This window comes from Parambassis ranga, chromosome 2 (genome assembly GCF_900634625.1).
Source record: "Parambassis ranga chromosome 2, fParRan2.1, whole genome shotgun sequence".
NCBI lineage: Eukaryota > Metazoa > Chordata > Actinopteri > Ambassidae > Parambassis > Parambassis ranga.
In genome coordinates, this window is record NC_041023.1 from 17,262,816 (window position 1) to 17,273,927 (window position 11,112).

Below are 11,112 nucleotides of genomic sequence, written 5' to 3' on the forward strand. Positions count from 1 at the left end.
ACACACCAAAAAATTATGAAAACGTAAACTTTTTTGCTGAATTCTTCTTTATTGCTGGTATCTCATTCCGGCAAACTGCAGCATCGTGGGCGTAAGTGAGCAAAGTACCCCGTGCTAATGTGGTAATATTCCACTTATAAAGTTCTCTTTGCTGGATAATTTTTACGCCGAACGGTCGTAGATATGCTAATTATTCCAGTAAGCTCCAAGTCATGTTCACCCAGGTGTGAACCGTCTAACTATTAGCAAATAAGCGCTAAATTGCACAATTTCTTAATGGAGTTCGGCGCGTACCCTCCACAGGACATACAACACATTAGTGGCGATGTTAAACATAGATGTGAACATTAAGCTCGAAAAGCACAATATACATTCACTTAGCTGCTACACTGTCAGGTTGCTAGTTTTTAAGAGCCGCTGTCATTAGCTACATTGTTGTCAAAAAATATATCTTCTACTTCACACACACACACACACACATATCAAACATACCGCATATGCGAGACGAAGCTCGTATCCAGATATTAGTTGGAGTCCCGCTTCATGTGCATTCCTCTTCAGCTGAAACCAGTGTTGATCTCCGCCGGCTAAACTGAACGGGACACGGGGTTTAACCTGAAATGACCCGCGCTAGTGCAAATCAGGCGAGGGCTGTATCTCTGTGTGTGTGTGAGTGTGAGTGTGTGTGAGTGTACTGTATGTGCAGAGGAGTGAGTGCAGTGTGGGCTAACAGTGTAGGCTATGCGGCTACGACAGTCTGTGCCCTGGACGCCAAAAAACTTGAACATGGAGCCGAAAACAAACCTTGACGCACAGAAAGAAAAAAAAAGAAAAAGAAAAAAAAACCGCACCGAGCTGACTGACAATTGTAGCGCACAAACTGAACGCTACGGGGACTCAGAGAGTCGAATCACGGACAGAACCGACCAAAATAAGCCTCGCCCTTATTACAAACTCCCAAGTTTTTTTCTTTTCTTTTCTTTCTTTTTTTTTCTATGGCGGTTTGCTGCTGTTACAGTAGGCCTGGTACATGCCGACAGGACAGGAAACACACAGCTCCAACCCAAAAAATAAAATAAATACTTTAATAACTTATAAGATATGAAATAAAAAAATGGATCAAAAACATTAATTTGACACATTATGTGTTTCAAAAATTAAATCTACAGTAAATAATAATATAATAATAATAATAATAATAATAATAATAATAATAATAATAACAAGCATAAATTATTATTATTAATAACCATTTATTAAACCTCACAGGAAATCTGTGCAGTTGAAAAACTATTAAATAAATAAAATATATAATAAAACTCACTTAATTTGCAAATTAAAAATAAACTGTAACATAGGCTATACAATTGTAAAAAATGATAGTGTATACAATAAGCTGTGCAAAGGAAGAAGGTGATTGTATCAGCTTCTTCGCTAATTGAGTTTTTGAGTATCACTCTGCTCTTCAGATGCTTTGACCTTAGGCCTTGTGTGCTTCTGTGTCTGTAAATGCATCACTGGATTTCCTAATGCACCTGGACTTTGCATTGCTGGACTTTCTTTCTTGGAATTTTTATGTCCACTTGCAAGAGCGCCACCTCTTTCTCTCTTCCTCCAGGATTTTATACACATTCACCCTCATACGGTTGTCACGTTTATTTCTTGTGTAAAACTGTAGGAGGGCGCCACACATAGTAATTAGTGCAGAACTTAATATGGTGTTCGAAATAAAGGATTTGAGATTTATAAACTAGGAAGAATAAAAACAAAGTACAAAAAACTATGTGCAAACAAAAAAGCTGACAAAGACAAGAAAGGACATGGAGGTAGGCACTCATAGGCAGTATAATGAGGCAAAGGTGAACACAATAAAGGCAGAGCAGGCAATCAGAGAGGAGTGGCAGGAAGTCCCTGCAAGGACATTGTCACTTCAAAATAAAACAGGAAGCAAAGCAATTTGGGCTATTTTAGAAGATTAATACAAGTCTATTAAAACTGGCTGCAATTCATCTTGAGGGGAGTTCTCATGAAAGTCCTCTATAAATAAAAGTGCTGATTGGCTAAAATAGTTTGTTTTCAGACAAAAAAAATGCTGTATTTCACTATCAGATGCTGATTGGTCGGTTTAGATTATAACTGGAGTGACAGCAGATCCTCCCTTAATGGCAGTCCTCCACTATATTTCTATATAGTATATTTTCTATATTTCTATATTCAAAATGGTGGACATAGTGAAGTGGTTTATTGTTAATGGAGCTGTATCTAATGACTATTTATAATGTAAACATTTTTTCTAGACTTATTGTTTGTACCATATGAACTTTACATTTCAGGGGTCGTATTTACAAAGATTCTAAGAAACCCCTTATCTTAGCTTGAAAACATCTTAATAAGGGCTCTTAGCCTAAAAGTGATTTAGGAACATTGTCAGAGCCAATACTGTCCACACAGTGCCTCTTACGGACAGGAAAATCAGACCACGACACTGCTTTCAACACAGAAACTCAAGGGAAGCGGACATTTCAAAATAAAACAGGGAAAAAACTACAGGTGTTTCTCATCATCATGGCAGGAATAGTCCTTCAGAGGCCAGGTTAATATGTTGTAAGAACACAGTGGAGCACTCAACAGAAAAAAAGGCTGCAGCAACACTCCGAAAAAGTGTTGAAACACTCTCACTAAAGTGTTTTTGTCAGAGGAGCCAGTAAAAAGGAAATGGTGCTACGAGATGACAAACAACAGTGTAATAAAAACATCCTGCCAAACAGTTTCTAAACTGTGGCCACATGACATAATGTTAAAAAACCTTCTGTCTTTGCGTGTGTATGTGCACACGTTTGCCACATGCATTCGGAAAATTTGGAAATCTGCTATCAATAAGTTTCCATGTTGCTGTCAACAATAGAACAGTCCTTTAGCAGGACAAACCATTCTTGAGATGCATCCTAGGACCCAGAATAGATACAGCAAAAATAAGCTATTAGGAAGGCCTGCAGACTGTACATAACGATGGACAATGTGGATCCACCTCTGCCTATTGTACAAAAGTGGGGACAATCTTGCTTGAGGATGCTACCGTGTTGCAAGAACCTGAGTCTGTGCAGGTCCTTTTCCCATCCATTAACATGACCCAGTACTGCAGCCAACCACCAGGGGGCAATCGAGATGTTTTTGGCTTCACTTTTGGGGGACTGTTATGTCGTCCATCTTTATATACAGTCCATTGAAATACTGCGGTAATACAAAGAATACAAATACAAAAAATGTGTTTTTCCTATTGTGTTTTGTGTCCCGTATGTAAAATGGATTTTTGTATAACAATATTTGATTTTAAAAGTGTTTTTTATTGCGAGATACTGTTAAATACATAAACACAACATCACATTCATATCCATGAAGAAGAGACAAACTTTACTGTCAACCCTTAGGTTTTTTTTGTTTTTTTTTACAGTGCAGGTAAATCAGTTATCAGTTTCAAAGTCTCCTGAGGTGAATTGTGTTCCCCGTCATGCATGGAGTACTTTGAATGGCGGCACCGATCCCTTTGCATTGAGCCATTACGTTTCCCTGCTTCACCTTTGGTTTTGTAGTTTAACTTGGATGCTCTCCAACTGTGTAAGGGTGTGTGTAAGAGTGCAGAACTGGATTCTGTCCGGCAGAGAAGCCTGTGGTGACTACTTATTTTCATATATAGGCCCAACTGATGCGTGGCATCTGCAGGAAAACTGCTTAATGAAGAGTAATAGTTGCCGTTTCATACTAAAGTTAAATGTTTTACACCTTGAGGTTTTCTGGTGTAGGTAAACCACACATGTTTTCATTATCCACCAAGTCAATAATGCAATAAATAAATAAATAAACAGAACAACAGGAACACATTGCTTGTGGCATGCTAAACCACAGCTGCATATGTAAACCACATGACCTGTTGCTGTATGTGGGCTGATAAAGAATGCAGAAGGTGTTTGCATTAGGTCTGCCTGCTCGTGAGAAGAATACTGTGTTACAGATCTTGTCTTCATAGTATTTACTTGAAGGTCACAAGAATGTATCAGGGTGAGTGTGATATTTCTGGAAGATTTATATGTTGGTATTCAACATTTTAGCATAATTAGTTTTAAATTAAAGTTTGATCTTGTTTAATCTATTTAAACTGCGATATACATACAGTCAATGCTGATCTTATGGACAAACCAGTAGAAAATGGCCTTCCTGTTTCTGGACTAACAATTTTAAACTTCTATTTATTGAGTAATTGTTGCAGCATTAGTGCATATGATGAGGATTTAGATGGTAACTTTGTGTATAAAAGAAAATATGTAAGGTTATTAAAGATGGCGGACACAAGTGCAGGTTTCCTGTAATTGGTCCAAGGTCTAATCACAGGCAGGCAGTGAAGCAAAGGTACACAAAGGATAAAGCAAATGATGGTCCAAAAATAAAAATAAAAAAAAAACACGCTAGAGTCATACACAGAGTAGAAGTACTAATACTAATGCTAGGAGTACTAATTCTAGGAGTAAGCTCAAAAGGCTTACAAAGAATCCACTAGGTAGCACTGAGGCTTTGTGGAGGGAAGACGCACATGATACACAGACGGATAGGAGAGACCATGAGACACAGGTGAGACCAAGCGGCAACCTTCGGGGCTCAAAGTTGAAGCCCATGTGGAAGTGGAACCTCCCACCCAGCCTCAAAACGGCTCTTCAGAAACAAACGGGTGACGTCACGGAAGCTCTGTCCATAGTTTTTACTGTCAATGGGTGAGACACATTAGGGAGGAGGAGGGAGCACAAGAGGAAGGGGGAGACAAGACACCTGAAACGAAAGGGGGCTCAGTGACTTTCAAAATAAAACAGGAAATAATACAAAACCACAGATAAAACTAATACAAACACAAAAAACTACAAAATAAAAGCCCTGGCTCAGGTTGAAACTCTGACAATAAATGATCTTCTTGGTGTGTCCTGACCTCATCACCCTCCATCAGAAGACACACAAGCTTAAAAGTCTGGAGGCAGGAGCTGGATGTCCATATTGTTTTGTCCAAATAATGTATGATCGATGCCACTGTCATCCACAAATATTAGTCTAGGATGAGTTAGCATATTATCCTCCTATAAGTTATAAGATGATTTTAAATGCCTGTAATTGACCAATTCATTCAGACCACTGACAACCTGGACAAGATCCATTCAATACAAAGACACTGAGACTGCATCAGACCGAGAGACAACATCCAGGGATAAGGATGTTCGCCTCTAAGCTGAGCTGATATAAAAAATTGTAGTTCCATAAGTGTCCACTGGAGGTGGTCAATCCCATAAATAAACATGGGTGCACCTTCTGTGATGTAACCAAGCAGCAACCTCCGGGACTCAGACTTGCAACCCATGCAGAAGTGTCAGAACTTGTAGTTCACGCCGCAACCACTGGGGGTTTCCCATAGACTCCCATGTTAAAATAGCCAACTTCACAGCTGAAATGAACATGTTTACAGCCTGGTACTAAAAACCATTATCTTAGTAGTCATTCCTCATGCTCCAAGGCTGGACAGGATTGACTCACTTTTAGATCTAGCCTCAAGTGGCCATCAGAGGAACTGCAGTTTTTGGCACCACTGTACTGTCTTCATTTTCTAGAAAGGCTGCAGCTATGATGAACAACATAGCCTTATGTTGGTGATGTTGGTGAGTCTTGCTTTGTTTATTTAGTTACATAATCATCGTGTTCAGTTGTTCTGAGATTTTGTATTCTTTTTCTATTGCTGCAGTGACCCAGATTCTCCACGTGGATCATTAAAGTTTCATCAGATCCAATGTAATGTAATCTGATCTAATATTACTCCGACTTTGTCTTGGATGTTTGCAGTGGCCTATATGGGCTGTTTTTAGATCTTAATAGGCTTTGAGCTGTGGGAGATTTTAATGTAACAGTACATTCACACTGGTGATATCTTATCTTAATGACTTGCCCCGAGTCAGTATTAAAGTCGAGGAAGTCTTCTTCCTTTTTTTTTCCTTCTGTTGTAGCTTTTTTCAGGTCAGGGTGTATTTTGCTGTCATATGATCACCTTCCAAAACAATGCTGTACTATGTCTGCGTATAATTTTATGATTATAATAATTGTAATGCTGTTGTATGAGTAAACGGCCGAAGACCCCATTCTGTCACCTTCAGCTACAGATTCCTGTAATTTTTTATAGTAAGTGACAGGAGATTAAGCTTGTCTCTATACTCATTTCACATAAATGAGCTCCTAGATTCAGACCTTTTAGCCTAAATTTGCAATCAATCAGTCGGTATGGCTGCGCATGTGACATGCCACCCAGTCATCTGATGATAACAAGAAGAAAACAAGCGGTCAGTTGTTAAACATCTACGCGGCCGGACAACAATCAAAGAGATCATTCACATCGGATGTCAAAAGGACAGATTCATCAAAACAGGGATGAATCTGTCCTGTAACCTGGAATATAATGAAGAAAGGGGCTTTGTTTCTATTTTGGATCTGAACTGGTTAAAAACGAGTCTTTTTCCCTCTTTAGTTGAACTCTGGCTGCAGACAAGCAAGATCTGTCAAAACAGCTCCAAACCATCATACTGCCACCACCATGCTTTACAGAAGTGATAATGGTCTATTGTAGAATGCAGTTTTCCTTTCTCCATATGAAATATCAGCATCATCTTCCCTTTTACTGTAGTGAGCATGTATGGAAATCAGCTGATGTTTTAGGTTATATTTCTTATAGAAATATTGAAAAAAGGTCTAAAGGATAGGTTGGAAATTACCATAGGTTTAGTAAAAAAAATCCTTTATTGGGTAGATCCTGTTTAAGACAGAGCCTAGATTTCTTTAGCAAAATGAAAAATAAAAATAAATTACATAATCAAGTAATACAATATGTACAAAAGCTTGAGGAGAGGTGAGGTGAGCCAGATGAAGCTAAACAGGCTCAAACCATAATATTTCCATGCTTCTGTTGCTGGAACATTGTTTTTTCACACTCTTCCTCCATATAATGTAATATTGGATCATTTTCCTGCATATGTGAATGATTTGTTAAATGAATGAAATGTAATATTCCTTGTTTGATAGTTGAATCGGGTTCTCTTTGTCTACTTTCAAGCACTTGAGCGAGAATCAGCTGATGTTTTTTTGGATCAAGAGAATGTGGCTTACTTCTGGCATTGATGTAGCACTCGTGGCCTTCATGAAATGGATGTTGGCCACTTTTGGCTAAGATGTAAGCGCAGTAAGCACTGGGTAATCTGCCTGTGGGTCTATAGTGGCCCAGATTTTGACCACTTTTGGTGGAGATGTGGGTATAGTCTGGCCCCGCCCTGTGGATCAGATGTGGCAAATGGATGTGGACCAGTAGTGCCGCCATTCCACGCCATGAATGATAAAAGCGCTGAAGTCAGCTAGGTTTAGGCCACACCAACCTTGCTTTCTAGGTGTTTATGCAGAAGTATATAATATTTTCAAATACCTACTGTAGATTGTAAGAGTTTGGATTAAAAGAACAAAACGTTGTAGTGCAATTAAGGTGTTTACATGCTGTGATAAAATGTGACTAAGCTCGGCATATTATAGCCAATAATATAGCCAATATAGACAATTATATTATAGCTTACTCCAAATATGAGTTTAATTGATAAAGGATAATGAGAAGAAGGTGTTCACATGGTATGATCTTAAGCTGAGTATACTTTTACACAGGTGAATCCTAAAGTATTGCTGTACATGGAAATGTAGTCGCTTCTGAGCTTGATAGACTCTGGACTCAACATGTCTCTGCTGTAGAGGATTGAAGTAGTCAAGACTTACAAAGAAACACAGCTAGTTACTAGCTAGTAAACAAAATATTAGGTACAGCTCGTCGGAGACCAAATCATAGTTAAATTGTGAGGACATGCTCATATTTGCTAGCAATTAAGCAAGATAAAAACAAAAAGGACAGCCAGTTGGACAGACACATGTGTAATATTATTATTAACAATAGCCAACCCGAGACTTGTGAAGTCTTGTGAAATCATTTAGGAAGTGAACTTTTTGCACCACAGACATGATATTCAAGAACTTCCATACACAAATGTGCATTCGCTGGACCAAAGTTAAATAGTTGAAAAACAAAGTTGCCTCAATCTGTCCCATTCCATCCATTCAGTTTGTCTGAAGTGCCATCCAACAATGTAAAAAAAAAAAAAATGAAATCAGCGACGCAGCTGACCTGCTGAACCCGTCCTCTCTCTGATCTCCTCCACCTATAAATAAAGTATCTGTGTGGAGTTGAGTGCTCGCTCCCTCTGGCAACTGGGGCATTTTGTTCTGGGAGCTGTCAAGTAGCGTTATGATCAACACAACATGGAGCCCTCCAGACCAGTTCACACAGATTCACACACACATACACATATACAAATATCTCATAACCTGTTTTCACAGCAGGTCACCACGCAGGTGAAGTGACATTAAATAAAGAGTGAGACCAGCTTTGGGCACAGCCTCTGATAGCTTGGTTGTTAAACTTAATCATTGCAGAGATGAATATATATATATATAAAGTCATTTTTAAGAAAATGCTGAATCATGATGTCATGGATTTAATGTTTAAGAAATGTGACTATTACAGTTCAGATTTAGCCTAACCAAACTTTAGCCACGAGCACCAAGAAAGGCAGGTTTAGTAAGAAAAAAGTGTAGTGTTGAACAAGCAGACTATAAAGAGGAAAAAATGAAACACTGACTCTAATTAGCATAAATCTAATTATTCAGATTATTCATCTAAAAACATCACAACAGTACAGTGTCATCTTGTCCCAGCAGAGATGATGACATCACTTAGTCGGTGTGGTGTGAAAGTCTGACAGTATAGGTGGGATTAGCGAACCAGCAGTGACAGCTTTATACTGTACAGTACAACATAGGTCATGTTTGTATTGGAATATGGCTACCAATGGCTAGTGGTGCTGTAACAAGAACCGTAATGTTAGTGTTGCAATCACTGTGTAAACGTGCAAGTAAGAGCAGATGCTTTTTGACACTGTTGAATCGCCATACAAATAAGTCTGACGCAGCTTTTAGGTACCAGGTGCGGACCAGTCCACTCAAACTGGTACCTAATTACCACTAATGTGCCATTAAAGACAAGGTTTACTGCGCACAAACCTTCTTGCTGTGGGGTGACAGTGCAGACCATAAGCTGCTAGTGGCTAATGTAGATTTTATCTATACAGAGGGGAGTGCTTCACTATATTAATGTTGCCGTATGCACATTTGTCTTACATTTTAAATACTATTGTTACATCCATTATGCAGCAGCTAGCTTTAGCTTAGAAGATTAGCAGGTTACTATTTCCTGTGTGCACAACTTGTTCATCTTATGACAAAATCCATGCAGCACATGAACAATTGTTACTGTAGTGTGCTACTGTCATCTGGAATGACACACAGCACTTGTTAGAGTTTGTACATTTAAAGTATCTCAATTATTTGTTCAAATTGTTTATATCTAATCATTTATTATGTGTGACACACATAATAAATGCATATACATAAAGACACACACACAACGCCCTGTTATGCAAGTGTTCACTTCACACATGTTGGGAAATTTGGAAACTTGGCACAACTCCAACTATGTCCTAGAAGTCTGATAAGTTCAAAGCGTGCAGGCCTTGAACACACCCTGAAACAATAGGCTAGTATGTTGCTGTTATATAATGTCACATAGCAGCTTTAAGGAGAACACCCAGAGGAGCGTGTGTGTGCACATACGGAAATTAGAGGTACACACATGACACTGATGAGATTCGTCTTTTTTAAACTGTGTAATCTCAGCAGCTGGTTAGACCGTTTGTAACCTCAGGCTCTCAACTGTGTCACCACCAAAGCCTTCCCTAACACCATATCCAAATGTTTCAGCGCTTCCTGGCAGTCCTCCCGTTGTAACTGATAAATGCGGCTTTAATATAAGATTATTTATTGCAGCGACTTTTCTCACGGACACATATAAAACTCGTGATAATCACATATGTGGTCTGGAAGTGTGGCAGTTTTATGGTTTTATTGAATTGGGAGAGAAAGGTCAATGCCAAATTGTCACATGGAATACTGTGCTGTCTGCTGCTGCCATCAAGTGGTGAAATGCAGGAACTGCACCTTTAACTCAGGGAGCATTTGAAAGGCCAATATGGAAACATTTTCCATAACAAAGTGGACAATACTAAGTACCTTCTTTATGGGGGTTTTAATTAGTTGAGCTGCAGCAGGTGCTGCTGATCATCAGTCCTTGATGAATTGATCATCAGCAGGTGTACAGACCTCTATAAAAACAAATGTTTTGGTTTGTTTGCTGCTCTGGAACATTCAGGTGTGTGTTAACACAATGACAAGAGAGAAATATAAATGGTGTTAGAGAAGCAACTGTTTCTGCACATCAGTCTAAAAAAATATATAAAATGTATGATTTGGGCTTGTTTAACAGTCACAGAGTCAGGACACCTTGCAGTCATTAAGTGGACCATGAACTGCTCTGTATACCAGAGTATTCTAGAGACAAATCTACCTGACAGTTTAAGCTTGAAATGTTCTGATGAACTGGACTTCACTGTGTGTATTGACAACCTTGGATGGCCACAAGAGGGAGACAAAGACACCAACACAACGTTCTGAGGCTCGGTGGGAGGTTCCAGGACGTCAATGACCGCCGCCATGTTGGCAGCGTCACGTCCGCCAAAACTCCAAATATGGACAAAAAGGGGGAGCATGAGCGGGGTTTATGGGGGCGGGCGATCGTGGAAGCAGGAAACTCACGTTGTGATACGTCAACTGTCTGTCACTCGAGCGGCAACGCCCATAATTATGCGTAATTTTAAGTCCGAATACAATTGAAACGAGTGAGTTGTAAAAAAATTCACCCCCCCTACAATTGACACTAGAAGGGAACCTATCATCTGAGACCAGAGTGGTTTTTTGTACCAGGATGTAAACATGTTTTTTTCTGCTGTGACGTCGGCCATTTTAACATGGGAGTCTATGGGAAATTACTCGCTTTTGGAGCCAGCCCCCAGCAGTTGCGGCGTGAATTACAAGTTTTGACACTTCCGCATG

At 39.3% G+C, this 11,112-nt stretch overlaps 1 protein-coding gene across 3 annotated transcripts in view; it reads right to left on the reverse strand.

The window, feature by feature from the left end:
• thrb (thyroid hormone receptor beta) overlaps positions 1–923 on the reverse strand; it is an 86,544-nt gene extending 85,621 nt beyond the window's left edge. For 2 of the 3 annotated variants that reach the window (XM_028400119.1, XM_028400118.1), the window contains exon 1: positions 493–923. The gene's annotated coding sequence lies outside the window, so the exon portion shown is untranslated. The remainder of the gene's footprint in view (positions 1–492) is intronic. The other variant, XM_028400122.1, reaches the window with a different exon arrangement.
• Positions 924–11,112: the final 10,189 nt, after the last annotated feature.